The sequence below is a fragment of the Hibiscus syriacus genome, unplaced genomic scaffold, assembly GCF_006381635.1.
Source record: "Hibiscus syriacus cultivar Baekdansim isolate YM2019G1 unplaced genomic scaffold, ASM638163v2 tig00110503_pilon, whole genome shotgun sequence".
In the NCBI taxonomy this organism is placed as follows: Eukaryota; Viridiplantae; Streptophyta; class Magnoliopsida; order Malvales; family Malvaceae; genus Hibiscus; species Hibiscus syriacus.
The window spans coordinates 2,830,370-2,848,696 of record NW_024062764.1 but is presented as its reverse complement, the minus strand read 5'-3'; the positions used below and the strand labels follow the sequence as shown (position 1 = coordinate 2,848,696).

General features: G+C 30.9%; 1 pseudogene; it reads right to left on the bottom strand.

Annotated features, from left to right (window-relative positions):
• Nucleotides 1-8,703: 8,703 nt before the first annotated feature.
• On the bottom strand, nt 8,704-17,127 carry LOC120129697 (annotated as a pseudogene).
• Nucleotides 17,128-18,327: the final 1,200 nt, after the last annotated feature.

Genomic DNA, 18,327 nt, shown 5'->3' with positions numbered 1-18,327 from the left:
TTCATTGCACACATTGATAAGAACATATCTTCTAATGTTCTTATGTTGTCTCTTTTACTTACTCTTTCATTCCTTTAGCTCTTCAACTACTTTTTTCTAACCTTAATTTATTTATGTCTTTTCTCTCTTCTATTCTGCAGTTTCCTTTGACCTTCCTAAAATTCCATATAATATCACTTATCGCGTAAACAGTAACATCCAATCTTTACTACTCAATATTATGAATCAATTGATTTCCTTCATCATTTTTAATTGCTTTACACCATAAACCAAATCTGTACTCATTACTTAATTCTTGTCTGTATTACAATACATAAAATCTTTTCATATAATATCACGTACTTGTTCAAGGAATAATCACCCTTTTATAACAAAAGGTATTAACTTACTTCAATCTTTCCATTACCTTTTCCTTTATACATTTATATCATGTCCCTTATCATATAGATAGTAACATCAATTCTTATTACTCAAAATCCCAAATCATTCACTTTTCTCATAAATCTCTAATTACCAAACTTTTATTCCATCATCATTTGACCAAGAACACAACCTTACATCCTCTTCAATTGTGATTAAACATAAACTTTACGGAATCAAACAATCTTTTCACATCACCTTGCACACTTTTCGTATTTCTATATCGAATTTATCATCTAAACTTTCATATAACCTTTATCACATTTGATCCTTTATACTTCATCCTTTCATTTCTTTATTCTATTATTTCTTCAAAATTAAAATCTCCTTATACATAGGTCATATATTTTTCTTCAGGCTCTCATACTTTGTTTATATCACTTATACTTATCCCTGATTATCAATCTTCATCACAACTTCATAGCTTTGATAATTCCCTTCATTTATACATAACCTTTTTTTTTACCATCTCTTGTACTGATAATTTCTTCCTTAATCTTATTCAAATACTTATTTCTTTTCTCACATCATATCTATATGATCTAAATACATAACCATATCCAGATTCACATCATACTTGATTAACTTAACCTTATATCATTTTCCAAATCTTACAATTCTATCACTTTTACTATTACAACTAATCAATAATAACTGTTCAATCTAGGGCACAAACCCTAATCAATTAATCATATACCCCTTTTCCAATTAGAATTATCTCAACAATAGCTTACTTAACTTATCAAATCCACATTCATTCTCATGCACCATGAAATTTCCTTTGTTCATACTCAACCTTTCAACGTCTTCTATCTTATAAAATAATCACCGATGTACCTATTTCTTTAAACTCTTCCAAAATAATATTCACATCAATGAATCTTCTATTATTCCCATTATAACATTTGTTTACTATACTTTAGCTCAACCACATAGCAACTAAATTACTTCATCTAAATTCTCCACTTTAGAATAGTGGAGATCCTATAACATTATTCGATTGCACATTCAATTTCCTGAACACAATCCTTAACTTTTTAATATAGGTTATGACACTTATCAACCCAATCATATACCTTATTTTCCGTCGAAATTTTCCTCAATGATATCTTACTCAACTTTTCAAACTCAGACTCTTATTCACATACAATACTATTCCTCTGTTTCAAAATCAAAGGTTGTAACTTTTTTTGTCTTATAAACTAATCACCTATATATATCCATTCTTAAACTATTCTTATCAATCCTTAACTTTATTCAACCATACGATTCTTCACTTCCTTCACTATATCACATTACTATGATCAAAATATACAACTGTATTCGAATCCACTTCATATTTGATTATCTTAATCTGACAATATCTTAGAATCTTATACTTCCAATACATTTTTCATCTCATAATATTCTTAGCCAACGCTAATTTGTTTTCCATCCAGAATGAAAACTCTTATCATATTCTATACCATATCCACATTTTTGCTTATACACAATAATATCCCTTTCCTTTCGTTATCCATTTATCCTTTTTATAATCAACATTGTCTTATACATAACTAAACCATATCATGTCCTTCATACTCTCATGCTCTTTTATATCACATATATTTATCCTTAACTATCTCTCCTTATCACATTTTCATGACTTTGATAGTCAACTTTACTTGTACAGAACCTTATTATTTATCATTCTTATACTTGTTTTTCTCCACTTGTTTCAACAATTACCAGATTTCAATACTCATTTAATCCATTTAAAATACTTTTTCTGCTTCAATTTTCATAACTTCTAACAGAGATTTTAACCCAATTCACAAAGTTTGTCTTTACCCCTGACTTATATCAAATAACTCATTATTTAATCTCCCAATCTCAGACCCTACTACTTAAGTCTGTCTGACTCTCATCTAATTTGATTCTCTGGCAGAGAATACAACTAATTCATATCTGGTTTAAAGTTGAAAACCAGAATCTCTACCTTTTTATGATGGTGCTTAACTCTATAAAGCACTAATTCTTTTAATCATTTGATATTTTTTTCTCCAATCCTTTCATTCTGAGCTCTCTCTAGAGCTTTAACGTGATTAACCATTTCATGAAATGAGAACAAATTCAAAACTAGTAACACTCTTTTAATTTGAGGTGCAAGCCCTAAACAACCAATCACATGTATCATTCTTAATCGTAATCAACTCAACAACAAATCTCCTTAACTTATTAAACTTATACTCATACACATGCACATGTAATTCCCTTGCTTCAAGCTCGTGAATTCTAGCTTCATTTGTCTTATAAACTGGTCATCAATGTACTTATTCTTGAACTCTTATACAAACAATAACCACGTCACTTGATCTTTTAACATTCTTATGGTGGCATTTGTCCACCATACTCTAGCTTATCCACGTAGTAATGAAACTAATCAATTTAACTTCTCCACTTTGGAGAAATGGACCTTCTAACATTATCTTCATATCATTTAACTAAAGGTCTGTAACAACAGAACCTTCCTCAATTTCACCCTTGAACTCGGGTGCTCTTAACTCTTTTAACTATTTCAATACATTCATTCTATGAATTAAAGAAATATAAAATCGAATCTTACCAAAATATCATTCCATATCATAAAATATTCTCTTATCTTATACAGGTACTCCCTGAGGTATTTGCTCTTCTCCCTGCCTGGCCAGGGCAGGTGAATGCTATTACCTTCAGTCTATTGCCTTGTGCTTCACTTTGGAAGCTCTCATGATCATACATCTAATATAACATAATAATTTAACTCTATTAATAAGACAATACATTCCTTACACTATCAGATTAGATTTTTTTTCACTTTGTGTTGGCATGTATACTTTTTAAAACATTTTTAACTTCATTTTAAGCCTTGAATCGGCTAAACTGTAGCTCTGATACCATTAAATATAACACCTCAACCCGTACCCGACCCGGATACGAGTCTGAGATGTCACAATGACTTTTTGAAACAATATTCTTACAAAATAACAACATTTGAACTCATATTAAGAAAATAAAATAATATACCATTAAATTATGCTTTATTATAAAAGTTTGAAAAAACGTATTTTGAGCAGTACTATACGAGTCTGAGATGTTGAGACCATATGTAGCTACCATATAGGAAACTTGAGGCACACAACTGAGAACTGTAGGGCACTGAAGCGCAAGGTCCAAAATCTGATCGATTAAGGGGTATAGACATTCGATAAGTAATGGGGCATCCTAGTGCAAATCAAGAGAATACATTTTCATCCACCATAAAACTTTGTTGCACTTGCAAGAAAATGCATATCATCTTATCTGATTTTTTTTTCTTTTCCTCTGTTTACAAGTTTGTAAGTCACTAGATTTTTTTTGAACATGTTAAATAAATTCCTACCTTATAAGGTTATGTGCAATAAGAAAATTTTAATCTTGAAATTCTTTAAAAATTAACTGAATTAGATTCTCTCTTAAGAATCAAAGTTATAGCTTCTTTGGCAAGTGGCAAGATTAAATACTCGTAAAACAATGACCCTTTATCATACTCTAGATGATACACCCAAACATCATACCCTTCTATTGCAGGAGTAGAAATAGCCTTCTCTTCTTACGAAGAGATGATCAAAGGGATTGACATTCAGCTATGTATAGGTGGACAAAATGAGGCATTTAGCATATAAGGTTGCAAAAATAATTGGTTTCTTCTTTTATTGAGGACGTTCAATGATGATTATAGTCTTCACATATGAGATAGTGGAATAAATTAATTTAGTCTATGTCAGTTGCTTGGGAATTGAATTTTAAGGATAAATTTTTTTGAACTTCACCAGACTATAACAAGTTCTTCTCAATGAGCTTAAGAAATTAAATCTGTATACCTAGGAAGTTAATGTAATTATATATATGTATATATGTAATAAAGATAAGCTATTCCGCTAAAGCAATTGGTTATAGAGTTAACTCAAAAGCCCTAACTTTATGAATAGATTACATTCAAACCATGACATTGATTGGATACCTGGCAATTCAGTTTTTGCTCCGCTGTAGTTTTCATGTCAAAGATTTTGTGATGAGATGAACCCTTCAGCTACGTTGAATTAAGGTAAACGAAACTAAATTTAAGCAAACGACAAAGTTCAAGGTTTAAATGAATAAGGAGTTTAGGTTAATATGGACTAAGGGAGTTGAAAAACACTTGTTATAGTCGACTTCACACAAACACTCAAAAATTGTATTTAGACCGATATTTTTATATTGTCTCTACTAAAGGAGTCTACGAAGCTTGAACAAATGGAAGATTTCAGAGAACATAAATAGAAGTGTTCTAAAATCTCTAGCAATTGAGTATGCTAGTTACATCATTTTATCCGTATCCAACTAAAATGCTAAGCTGTAGAAAAGGGCATGTCACAATGTTCATATGGACATAGACAAAAAAGGCAACTTAACGACATAAACCATAAAATTTAGGAAGCCACCCTAAAATCAACCCATCAACTCTTGACACTTATCAAAGAGTCATAACTTTGAAAGATTAAAAGAGAGCTTATGATATTTAACAAACTATTGTTTTGTAATTTATCTCAATTGTGATCCTAGAGTAAAGGGCACCATTGTTTAAAAACTTCATTAAACATTTTTCATAATTTTTTCATCAAACATTATTTAAAATTCTTTCATAAAGCATTTTAAAACTTCTTCATCAAACTTTTTCACCTTTTGGAAAACAAGAAAAGGAAGAAAAACATCCTCAAACAAGGCAACCTCTCTGGAATAGATCTCGGTAATTGATAAATGTCTCTCAAACATAGAATCTTGTTATTAGAATTAGGGAAATAAAAGACAAAATTTTGGGGCAAAATTTGATGGGGGCAAGAAGAACAAGTTGACACAACTCAAGAATTTCAAGGGGTACCTAATATGTGATCTCAATTAATCGAATCATTTTAAGAAGATTCAAACTTCATAAAATACCTAATTCTCTGATCAAGTTGGAAAAGATAAATCAAATATAGTAGTAAGCAGATTGGTTATCTTGACTAAACACCAAAATAGTACAGGGACTAGGCCACTCATGTTAAATGGTACAGGGACCAAGGAAATCAAAATAGACAATAGGGGAAATTTCATCTGCTATGATTGAAGGTTGTTCATCAAAAAACGATTAAGTCTCAATTCCCATGTTGAATCAAGAAAACATGCGTCAACATAAACATACATGAATTTGCATCTTTGCATCAAACATTCATCACCATATACAATAATAAATTTGGACTTCTCTCTCACGAGGATACTTTTAAATTTTCTCTTGAAATTACATCTTACCAAAACATCATATTCTAACATTCTTAAAACATTCAAAATAGTTGCATTCATAAATGTACATTTTTACAAGCATTTCAGGAAAGAAAGGATTGATGACAACTAGACCTCCTCAACATGAAAGAGTAATGTTACCATAAGCGACCATATTCTCTTCAACGTGAATGACCAGTTTCGTTTTCAACATCAAAAGGCAATCAAATTCCCTCAACAAGAAGTAAAAATATTGTCCTTAGATGCATAGTCATCCAAATATGACTAGACGTCCCTAACATGAAGGAATAATGTTATCCACTGACTAGACCTCCTCAACATGAAGAATCAATGTCATAACCATATTTGACATCGAGCAAATCACCCCAACGGGGATCAAATTCTCTTCAACGTGAATGCACAATAATTTCCAACATCAAATTATCTCCAGGAAATCAGATTTCCTCAACAAGAATGAACAATGTTGTATTTAGATGCGTAGTCACCAAAATACGACTAAACATCCTCAACATGAAGGAGTAATGTCGTTCATTCACTAGACCTCCTCAACGTGAAAGAGTAATGTTATCATCAGATTTGACATCGATCAAGTCTCCTAAAGCGACTAGATTTCTTCATCACATAGGATCATGTCATTTCCAAAATCAAATTATCTCTAGGCAATCAGAATTCCTCAACACAAATGAACAATGTTGTCTTCAGATGAAGTCTCTCAAATGCAATTAGTCATCCTTAACACGAAGGAACAATGTCGTCAACAAACTCGACATTCTTAAACAAAGTTTCAACTCATCAAACAACGATTAGACTTCCTCAACACGAAGGAGCAAATCACTTGTATCATTTGAAATTGTGTTTCTTGAAGAAAAATTTCATCTTACTTATCATAGTTTCCATTAAAACACAAACTTAAACAAAATTTGCCTCAATCAAGGCATTTTTATCTCAAAAACAAAATTGCTCTCTGAGGAGATAATTTCTTTTGAAATCAATTTTGTCTTCTTGAGATAATTTCCTTTGGAATTCAAAGCATTGACATAGCTTCACTTGAAACAAATTTTGTCTTGCTTAAAATTTCTTTCTCTTGAAAGTGAAACTTTTGACATCATAAATTTCACCTCTTTTGAAATTGTTTCCCTTAAAACAAAACTTTGAAAAATCACTCTTGAGATAAAGATCATTTTCAGTCTTAATTAAGATAACTGTTGGGACCGTTGGCGCACCCCATGGCGTAGCGGAAACAAAACTCGACAGTCTCACCAGCGATCCAAGTATGAAAAACTGAAATTGGGAGGAAGGAATGCTAATACTTACGACAGGTTCCTTGAAAAACAACAAGGACAACAGTGAATACTGGTGGTGTAGATCGGTTCGAATCGTAAGCCTCCACGAAATCACGTATCGGCCTCTACTCAGTTCACTCGATTGAGAGCAATAATTTTCTTCCCCAAAACAGTTTTGAGAGAAAAACGACTGAAGGTTTTGTGTGTGTGTTCTTAAACGGCTACTAGACCTAACACACCCTTTTATAGCTAAGTTACCCTAATCATATTAGGGTTTTATTATTTCAAATTAATTAAATCTATATTTAATTAATTGGAATTTAATAATCATTTTATATCCAAGTACCCTATTCATATTAGGGATTTTATTATTTCAAATTAATTAAATCTATATTTAATTAATTAAAATTAAATATTCGGGATTATTAAAACATATATTTAATTAACTCTAGATATATATTTTAGTAACGTACAACAAATTGTACATCTTTGCTCGTTTTAATCCTAGGGTATGACCCTGTCGGTTCTTGTAACATTATCAGTAATTATTAGAACAATTCTAATATTACATACAATGAGTGACATCTAGCAATATATCATTGTCACCTAAGTTACAAGAAAATATTATTCGACATATCATCTTGGTGATTAACTCTTTTATGTATTACATCCTTATGTCCTTTATATCTAGAATAGGCACAAGTCTTGGAATAGTCACACTTGTATAGTCCATCTATTGTTTCTTGATATCTAGAGTAGACTTTAATTAACGAATAGTTTATGATATCTCATATCAACTTATTCGAGCATGGCTATGCATTTCTAGTCTTACTCAATCAAGTGGTCTGTGATATATTTCCTATTATGTAAGAAGGACAAATCATATCTTAATCATACACACCCACTACCTATATTGAGATATATTCAATAACAGTCTTTATAGAGCAACCAATTACGGAGCTTGTTTAGCTGCATCAAAACATACAACAATATATATTGGGATAGTATTGATCTCAAGTCTGAGGATCATACATATAGTCATCACCATGACCAATGTTATGACTGTCACATAATAATCCAAGACATATGCTCATGGTGGGTCAATCCAATACATTGTTCTCTAACAATATAATCATGTATCAATTATGACATCTCCATGTCAATGACAACTTGTTGTCATCAATCAATAACATGTTAGTCTTAGCGTATTATTATTGTCCATGCCCATAATAATACTTGACTAGGGATCGTTTAATAATAACAATTATGTCATTATATGGACTTTATTATCTTCCAGTTTATGTTAAACACATATATATAACTGAAAATAATAGCGGCAATGCCTTTATTAAATAAAATCGGTAAATAAAAGTATTATTACAATCATCATATGATTGGTCTTTGGACATACTCTAACAATAACATCAACTTTCAAAACAAAAGATGGAACCGAACAAAAACACATTGTATTTTTATCTTTGCCCTATTCTTGTTAACACAAGAATGAATAAAGAGGGGAAACTATAGACACCTATTTTTGTTTGGGTTATAATTGTTTATTATTATTATTATTATTATTATTATTAAAACTTATTTATATTTTTGTAGGCCAAGATACAAGCCCAATGCAGCAGGCCCAACCGAAATAGGCCCAAATAGCAAACCCTAGCTTACAATCAACCTAACCTAAACATAGAGAGTCTGTTGCCGCCGCCTGTTGCATCGATGACGCCACCATTTCAGTCATCCCATTGTCATCATCGGCAAATAATGAAAAGCAAAAATATCCATCAATCAAACCATCACCAACTATCCATATAAACATGCAAGATGAACCAAAAACAAGGAACCCATATTCAAAACAGAGAGAGGAGAAGTGCGAATCATAAAAAAAAAGAGAGATTTTGAAACTAAGAAAAAAAGGGAATCAAAACGAAAAAAGAACAAGAATTAAGAGAAAAAGAAAAGGTTTAACTTTCACCATCCTGGTCTCGCCAGAATTAGTGCTTCGGTTATCGGTTCGTGAATTCGAATGATCAATTGAGGGAAAGGACTGAGGAGGGTAATATATCTCAAAACCAAGTTGATCCAATGGTTCGATATCACAAATCAGAGAAGTGAAGAGCCCAAAAGACTTTTATTTTTTGTGAGGTTGTGGGTCTCATCTTGCAAAACCAAGGCCATATTTATGATCTAGGAGTCGAGATGAGTTTGTGGGTGTAATTTGGGGTCCAATAGCTACCGGTGATGGTGGCCTGCGGTGGCAATCACAGTGGCTGACGAAGAGAACCCTCGCCGATTTCCTAGAAAAGAAAAAAAGAGAACAGTGAAGAAGAGATGAGAGATGCAACTGAGTGAGGAAATGAAGCTAGGTTTATAAAAAAAATTAAAAGGGGTATTTATAGGGATCCCAAAACTACGTCGTTTTAGGGTAAGGATTTCTAAACTCTTGCGCATGGGATAACCCCTTTGGTGGCCATCCGAGTTTTGTAAGTTTCTGTTTTAGTCCTTAAATGAAACGCGGGTTATTCATAATTTTGACCCTTAAGTTTGATCACTCTTATATTTTTGTCATTATTTACACTGTTAATCTCTTGGTTAAATGCTTGACTTTGCTTATTAATTTGCGATGTGTTTATTTTAGTACTTGTTTTAGTTTAATGGATATTTAGCATATTATTTTTATGTTGAACCTTTTTGTTTTAGTTTCTTTTTTATTTAATCCTTAATTAAATTATTGTTTCATATGTTTAGTAATTATATTTAGTATTCATTTAATTTTAGTCCTTATATTTACTAATTACATGAATATGTAATATTTTTTTTATATATATAGGTGTATTGTTTTTACGTAAATTGTGGTGTTAAACATGGCATGTTATTGTATGCATTTTTGGTATTTTTGTATTACATATTTATTTGTATTCTTCATGTGGTTGTTAATACTATTTTTTAATCTCCATGATCATGTATCTGTTATACATGTTATTTCTTATATTTATTTTGTGTACTAGCAATTATTTCATACATTCTTAAAGGTATATGTATATATTTATTTTATATATTTGACCCTTATGTACGTACGTACGTACATACTTACGTATGTATGTATTATGTATGTATGTTTGCATGTATGTATGTATTTTCATTTATTTTATTTAAATACTTCTAGAACTATTTAGATAAAAAAACTAAATTATAGTCTATTTTATATGAAAGATCTCGAACGAAGAGCGGTCTATGGGAAAATCTCCAAATACTTGGAGTGAGATTCTTTAAAATCGCATGAGTGAAAGATTTTCACATCAATTTCAACTTAATTAATATATAAATATATTGTGTGTTAATTTATTTGTTTAAATTTGTACATTTTGGACCGATTTATTCATATTGTACATATCATTCATTATTCTTGCATTCATAAATCACATTTGTTTAACGTTTTATAAATTAATCGAAGGTAATTTGTCTTGTGTCGTAAATTAACGAAATTACATCTAACATGATTGGATTCTAATTTATGTTAATTTACGTAGTAAGGAAACATCATTCTTAAATAAAATTGAGTGAATTAAATCATGTTCATCAACTCAAATGCTTTAAAATAGATTTACTCATTCTTCAAAATTCATCGAAATAAAACGGTCGTAATTTAAATTTTGAATTCGAATATATAAAATTCCACTATTTAGACAACATATAATCGAGAGATACCAATTTTGGGCGTTATGGGATACTAATCTTTCCCCACGCGTAATCGACTCCCGAACCCTTTAAAATGAATATTTGGTATATGCAGACCAATTTTTGTCTTAAAACGATTTTTCTTTAAGTTTTTTTAATAGATGTTTTTAATTATTCGACCTACCTAATCCAAAGGTCGATGACAACTCCAAATCTCAAATTAAATAAAAACCCAAAAAAATTTAAAATAAATTCATAATTATTTTTTATAAAAAATTGGTTATGGCAAGAGTAAAGCAAGTTATTTCAGTCCAAGGATCTATGAGCCTTTCTCTTGAAAAACATGTTTAGTCACTTTTCTATAAGTTGAATAAAATTTTCTAAACTTAGTTTAGAACTGATGCAACATTCTTAAGAATTTCAAGTTCTTCCATATTTTCTGATTTTTTTATTTTTGTCTAGGATAGTAAAACTCATTTCGATCAAAATTCTGATTTTTTATTATTTTGAGTTAGTAGAGTTAATTAAAATTTTTGTTTTAATTTTGAGTTTAAATTTGAAGATTTTGAATATTGAAAAACCAAAAAATAAAATGATATCACTTTGATTTTTAAATAAATAATTCGATTGTTTTGTGATTTAATCTATATTTTTCTTTTTTTAATTTATTCTTTACTTTAAATTTTTTTTTTATCAAATTTGAACCTCACCTTCTTGATTCACTTTAGAAGTCATGTGTAATTTCAATTTTTATATCTGAAAATAAATTTATTCTTTTTCAATTTATTCCTTCAACTTTTTATTTTATTTAGTTTGATCTTCTAACCGAAACTCTTTGCAAATTATCTCTTTCACATTAATTTCTTGACTCACTAAAATGTAATATATAGTCGAAAAATTCTCAATTATTTGACAATGAAAGTTTAAATATTTTTATAGAGATCGTGCTCGAACTTAAGACTTCAATATATAACAACAATCTCTTAAATATTGAGGTCGCTTGATTCGTACACTAAAAAAAAATTAAAAACCAGTAAAACGTGCCAAGAACACAGAGCCTCACCGATTACATGCTAAAGTAAATCAAGTGATTTGCACCTGTGGATGTATTGCAGCTGATTGTTCCTCTGAAAAGTTTTCATGAAAATTTCAATTCTTCCTCGAACAATACTTACGAAATCCATTGTCCAATTCTTTACGACATGAAAATAAGAATGGTAGAGCAAAGGAAGTTGAAACATAAGAAATGTCGCCACCGAGAGAGCGGCGGTGGTGAGAAACAAACCGCCGAAGTTTTCCGGCGTCAGAGGTCCGACTTTGTCCTTGTACTTGGTCAATGATGACCGGCTTTTGAACCATGCATTTTCCAACAAATCAAGCTTTCCACTTTCTCTTAGTTTTGGGATTTCCCTCGATATGTCGGGAACCAGCGCTGAACCTTTCGGAAAAACCTGTTCAAAAGTTCCTATATTAATGTTTAGACATAATGTCAAGAATTACTTACAAAATTTGATTAGATAATCATTATTCTTTTTCTTTTAATATTTTGACTCTTTTATATTTTATATCTAGATGTATAGATAAAAATAGTTAGTCAATAAATAATTATCATTTTAAAATGTAAATATTTTTATCTTAAATTAAAATTTTAAGGGTCAAAATACTAAGAAAAAAGAATTAAATTGATTAAAAAGTTATGAGTCTTTTTGCCATAAAATAAAATGTTAGGGCCAAAATACTCCAAAAAAATATTGACTTTAATGATTATTTAATCAAACATTATGTGCATTTTTTGACATTATACCAAGAATATATTATAGCTAAGGAGGGACATTTCACCTTAACTCGAAGGGTTTTGACCCAAATCAATATGGTTGTTCCTTTAAAAAAGAAAAAGAAAATAAGTCTAGATCGGGTTTTAAAAAAAATTGGATTGGAATGAATCATTTTCGAGTTTAAGGTAAAAAAATTCAATCTAAGAAAATATTATTATCTTCCTTTACATATTTGGAGATAATTATAATAATATCATTGTCTTTAAAAAATTTAAAATATATATTTGATCGAATTTGGTCGAGTACGAGTTTTCATCTTAAAATCAGGTCGAACTTTGGATCAAGTGGAGTTTCCCTAAATTTAAATCGGAGTTATTCCATCATATGTCCCCAAACTATGACTCTCATTTTAAATTAGTCCTTAAACTTTCAAATATTTCAATTCCATCCTCAAACTAAGACTCTCATTCTGAATTAGTCCTTAAAATTTTGAACATTTGAATTTCTTCTCCAAACTATGAATCTCATTTTAAATTGGTCCCTAAACTTTTAGATCTTCCAATTTCATCCTCAAATTCATCCAAATATGTAATCCATTTCAACCATGGTTTAACCTAAAATTTTTTCTAAACATATAATAATATAACTTGCCTAATGCTTTTATCAACAAGAGATGTGATTAGTATATACAAATAATTTAGGATACAATTGAAATATTCAAAAAAGTTCGGAAGACCAATTTAGAATGAATATCACAGCTTGGGGATGAAAATGAAATGTTCAAACGTTTGATGACTAGTTTAGAATGATAGTCATACTTTAAGGATGAAATTGAAATGCTTAAAAGTTTAGGAATCAATTTGAAATGAGGGTCATAGATTAGGGACATATGATGCAATTAACTCTTTAGATCGAGACGAGTATAATTTTAAGGGTGCAATTTGCAGATCTAATTCGAATAAACTAAAAACTCAACCCAACCTAACTCGATCTTACCTATGATTAAACCTAATCATAGTTGATATATGTAAATGATACTTACGAAGGCAAAACCGTTGGTGGTAGGCAGTGATTTGATCAAGGAATAATCACTGGAATGCTGAGCAAGGAATATCTTGATGTAAGGCATTTCATCAAGGATGGCCGAGACGACACCCTTTCTGCTTCCTTTCGACAATGCATCGGCGTATTCATCGGCAGTATCAACGGCTTCATCGTGCTGTTATCGAAATTCATGTTATTAATCAAAACTCATTGGGTGATATTGGAACCCCCCAGGTACCCTATGTAACTCTTCTTTGAATGCAATTCGATATGCTGGACTGTCATCACCGAAGCTAGTGTTGCAGTGTAGCTTGAACTCAATATGAATAGTACGAACAGTGAAACCGCTGCTATGAAGATTGACCACTTGTTTCTCAATTGTTCCCCTGAAAAAAAATGTTAACTTCGCTAGTTAAATCAAATTAAAATCTTATTAATTCATTTCACGATATTATTTGGGTTGTGACGAATTTAAACTATTCCTCATCCTGATTTAGGTGGAGAATCATCTACGATGATTAGATGAGAATTAACTGGTGTTCACATCTCTATTTTATGAGAGAGAAGAAAAAAGTGATGATGATTTCATGTTCTCTCAATTTTAGCTGAGAAATTTTTTAGTTATCTTTAGTGTTGATGTTGAACATAAGATTACGATGGTTATTTATAAGTTAACAGACCTAATAAATACAATTGGTTAGTATTATATTTAACTTTAATATATCATGCGGGCATGCTAAAAGTAATATAAGGAACAAATGATCGAATGGATGATGTGAGATGTTGTAGGATTGGCCTCGAGTAATATGCTACTAAGGTGATTCTTCGAAGGTTTTTTAATTTTTGTGAGGTTATAACTATTAGATAGGTTGTTTATAGAGTAAGTCGGATTACAGCAGGAAAGGATCGAGAGAGGGGGTGAGTAGGAACAATTGTCTCCTGAAAATTTAAAATTACTTTTCGTTTTAGAATTTTTTTTATTTTATTGAAAATATGTTTTTGTCACCTTGAAATTTTATAAGTTCAAGTTTGTTTCCTTAAAATTTTAAATATTCAAATTAATATTTTATAACATACTATCCTATGTCGGTCCTTGAGAATAGGTATGACAACTGAGATGATATCTAGAAGTCTTTCAATGTTTTAGAAGTGTTGGTTTATGGAAAAGCATATCGGGAAGTTCTTTTAGGCAGAAGAATCGTAGTTTTGTGGAGGAATAACTTCGGGGGTAAAACAAATAGCTTAACAAATACATGATTAATTAATTACCATATCAATTGAATTCGGTTTGGAAAATAAGTGTAAGGTGCTTACAACGAACGACTAAGATGGAGGAAAGGCCGGTTGTTTGGGGCGGAAAGCCTTCGGGAACGCGACGGGGAGTTTGACTTTCGATCATCCACATGACGAAGCCACTGAGGACGTGAAAAACGACGATTGCTAGCCAAAGTTTGGGTGTAACCGGCTTGTAGATAACCCACATATCCTTGTTTTCCGTCGGGGCTACGATTCCGACACCGATGTCGGTGAATGAGATCGTAAAATCCACGAACAAAAATCTACCGGCAGTTATTGTTGTGTCCCCGACAACAGCATCGAATTTCTACATGATATTCAAAAGAAAGTGGTAAAAATAGAGGCATAATGTCAAAATTTCATTCCTAATTCTGTGAAATAATTATTTTGATTTTTGTTTTAAAATAACGTTTAATTTTAGGTCAAATATCTCTTGGTTGATTAAAATTCAGTAGTTGACTAACGACATGTCCAAAGTGATATGACATGTTTTATGTCATCACATTGGACATGTGACATATGTATCGTTTTCACTTTAAATACGTGACATGTACCACCAACGGCGGAATTTAGTGATAGGGATTGGAGGGTCAACTTAAAACTTTAAAAAATTTAGAAATTAAAATTAAAATTTTCAAAAAATTTGAATGGTTTGGTTTATAATTTTTTCTCAAAAATATTAGGTTCTAACTAAAATTATTGAAATTTTAAGAGGCTGAATAAGATTTTTTTTTTAAAAAAAAAATTATGGGATGAGATTTAATTGAGAACATTTAAAATCTTTAAAGCTTAATAAAAAATTTTAAAATTTTTGAAAGTACCAAATTAAATTTTTAAAAAATTTAAAAGGTTTCAACTATAATTTTAAAATTTTGGGGGCCCATGGCCCCAGTAACCTTGCTTATGTTCCACCCCTGTGTACTACATTAATACTTTAAACACAACTTGTCATCTCAACAATAAACATTATTAGTTAGTTAACTAATGAATTTTATATAACTAGAGAGTATCATATCTAAAATAAAACGTGGAGGGTAACTTCAGATAAACTTGATTTATGAGATCGGTGTAACTGCCAGCACTGTCTCCTTTAGCATCCATGAAGGGGATAAACTCGTACTGCACTTGATAATTCAAGCCCTCCAAGGCGGCTTTGAATACCTCAACACAAAAGCCAGTGACAGACGTAGAATTTGTAAACGGATCACGTTTCACTTCCATCAATTGTTGAAACCCTTCTTTTACCGGCACCCCAATTCTAACGATTTTACCGCCGCTGGTTTGCAGCATCCGAGCCTGACGTCCTTGTGGGGCAGTCAACGATCCGCCAGGCAAATTATCGGTTTGGGATTGTCGATGAGATCATCAGATAGCCTTCGTCTTCTACGATTCGTGATTTGCCTGGTCGAGGTGCAAAATCCCACTCTTTTTGCTCCATTGTCCACCACATTAACTATCTCGAACTTTTTCGATATCAACTTGCCATTTAATCCGTTGAAGTTACTTCGTAATATTCTTCGGAGAAGCATCGAACCACATATCGATGTTCTATAGGCATATAGGTCATTGGTGAGCCGAGGTGTATCGATTAGTCCCTCAACTGCTTGTGCTAGACTCCATGCAACATCATAGGCCAATAACCCGAGACGGAAATCCATGGCCGACGGTTGGTCTTGGACGTCGAACATTCTTCTCAATCTTGAAGTAAAATTCCATAGCTCACTCGACGGTGTCGGGATATAAGATCGGAAACCGATAACTCCTTGCATCGAGGGTTCAATGGCGGATGACAACAAATCAAAATGATCCAAGGTCTTAGAAGTCACAATCCAAGCATACCCTTTGCTCATCTTTCCCAACCGCTTCGCATTCATAAAAAGCCGAGATGAAACCGAATGGGGCAAATGAACAATGAAGATTCCAGTTCGGAATGTGTTGAGCTCGTCAAGTTGTTCAATGATATGATCATCTTCCGATGATGCAGCAATCGCGGCGACAAATGAGATGTGTATGTTTTTTTTCTTCAAAAAAAGCAGCCATGGCTGACAACATGCCATCATCATCATCATCATCATCATCCATGGCAAAATCATGCTCTTGATGAATAAGGATTACATCCCTCCATTTGTGCATCTCAATAAAGGCAGCAATACCTTTAATTTGAGAGGTTTGATCATCTCCAACTTGAACAAAGAAGGGGACCTATTTGAGAATGAAAAAGAATTGGATTTCGAAAATGAAATTACTGGAATTTTATTTCGATCACCAAACTCAGTCAACAACTTTGCTTGACTCCATGTTTGTGCTCCAAGGATTGCTTCCACCTTTGCATCTTCCCAGAGATTAAGAGCTGCGCATTTTGTAAATCACACAAGATTCTTAGTAATATTAGACCTAAACCTGATAATTAGAATATAATTTAACTTAAATTAACTAATTTTAAATATCACATAATTAAATTTAGGGTAAACTATTCATTTAGTAACTAAATTATCAGTTTTTGTCCATATTAGTACCTAAACTTTCATTTTTTTTTCAAAACATACCTAACGTTTAATTTTCATTTAATTTTAGTACCCACCATTAAAAATTTAACATGTTTAGTACCTAAACTATTATTCTTGGTCCATTTTAGTACCAAAATTTTCATTTTTTTTCAATAATGTTAAATTTTGAGCATGAATATTAAAATGAAACAAAAACTAAAGTTTTTACGGCGGGATACTAGAATGAAATAAAAATTAAACTTTAGGTGTGGTTTTAAAAAAATTGAAAGTGTAGATACTTAAATAGACCAAAATGATAGTTTAGGTACTAAACACGTAATTTACCCTTAAATTTATTATAACAAAATGAATTTGAATTGAAAATCCATTAAAATGTCCTAACAAGCAAATATCTAGAATATATTTATATGTAATTTAGACAAAATTAAGAGAATATGGAAATTGAGAAAAAATTAAAGATTTAAGAATGGCAAAATTAATTAGAAAAATATTAATATTTTAATGTGATCGATAAATCGTCGATATATGAGGATAACTTTAATAAAGTCACTGACAATTACCGATAATTATATTCTAATTTTTTATATTGTAGTATCAAATTATAAAGAAATTAAAGTGAAAGAAATAAAATAAGAAGTCTTCATAAATAAATACTAAGGTAAACTATATCATTGATTGTCTATTTAGTCATTTTATTTTTATTATTGATCTTTTAGTTTTGTCAATCAAACCACTAAACTATTTAATTATTCTCAATCAAGACATTTGTTGTTATCATTTAATAGATTAGGTGACCTGACGATTAAATATCTTGGTATAATTACATATTTAATCTCTATTATTTATATATGCTCTCAATTTAGTTATACTTTTTAAGAAATTTAAATAAATTTAATAATAAAATTAGACACTAACATGTGTCACAAATCAATTTAAGGATTAAATTTATTTTAAAAATATAAAAATATATTTCAAGATAACTCATTAATAATTTTTTTT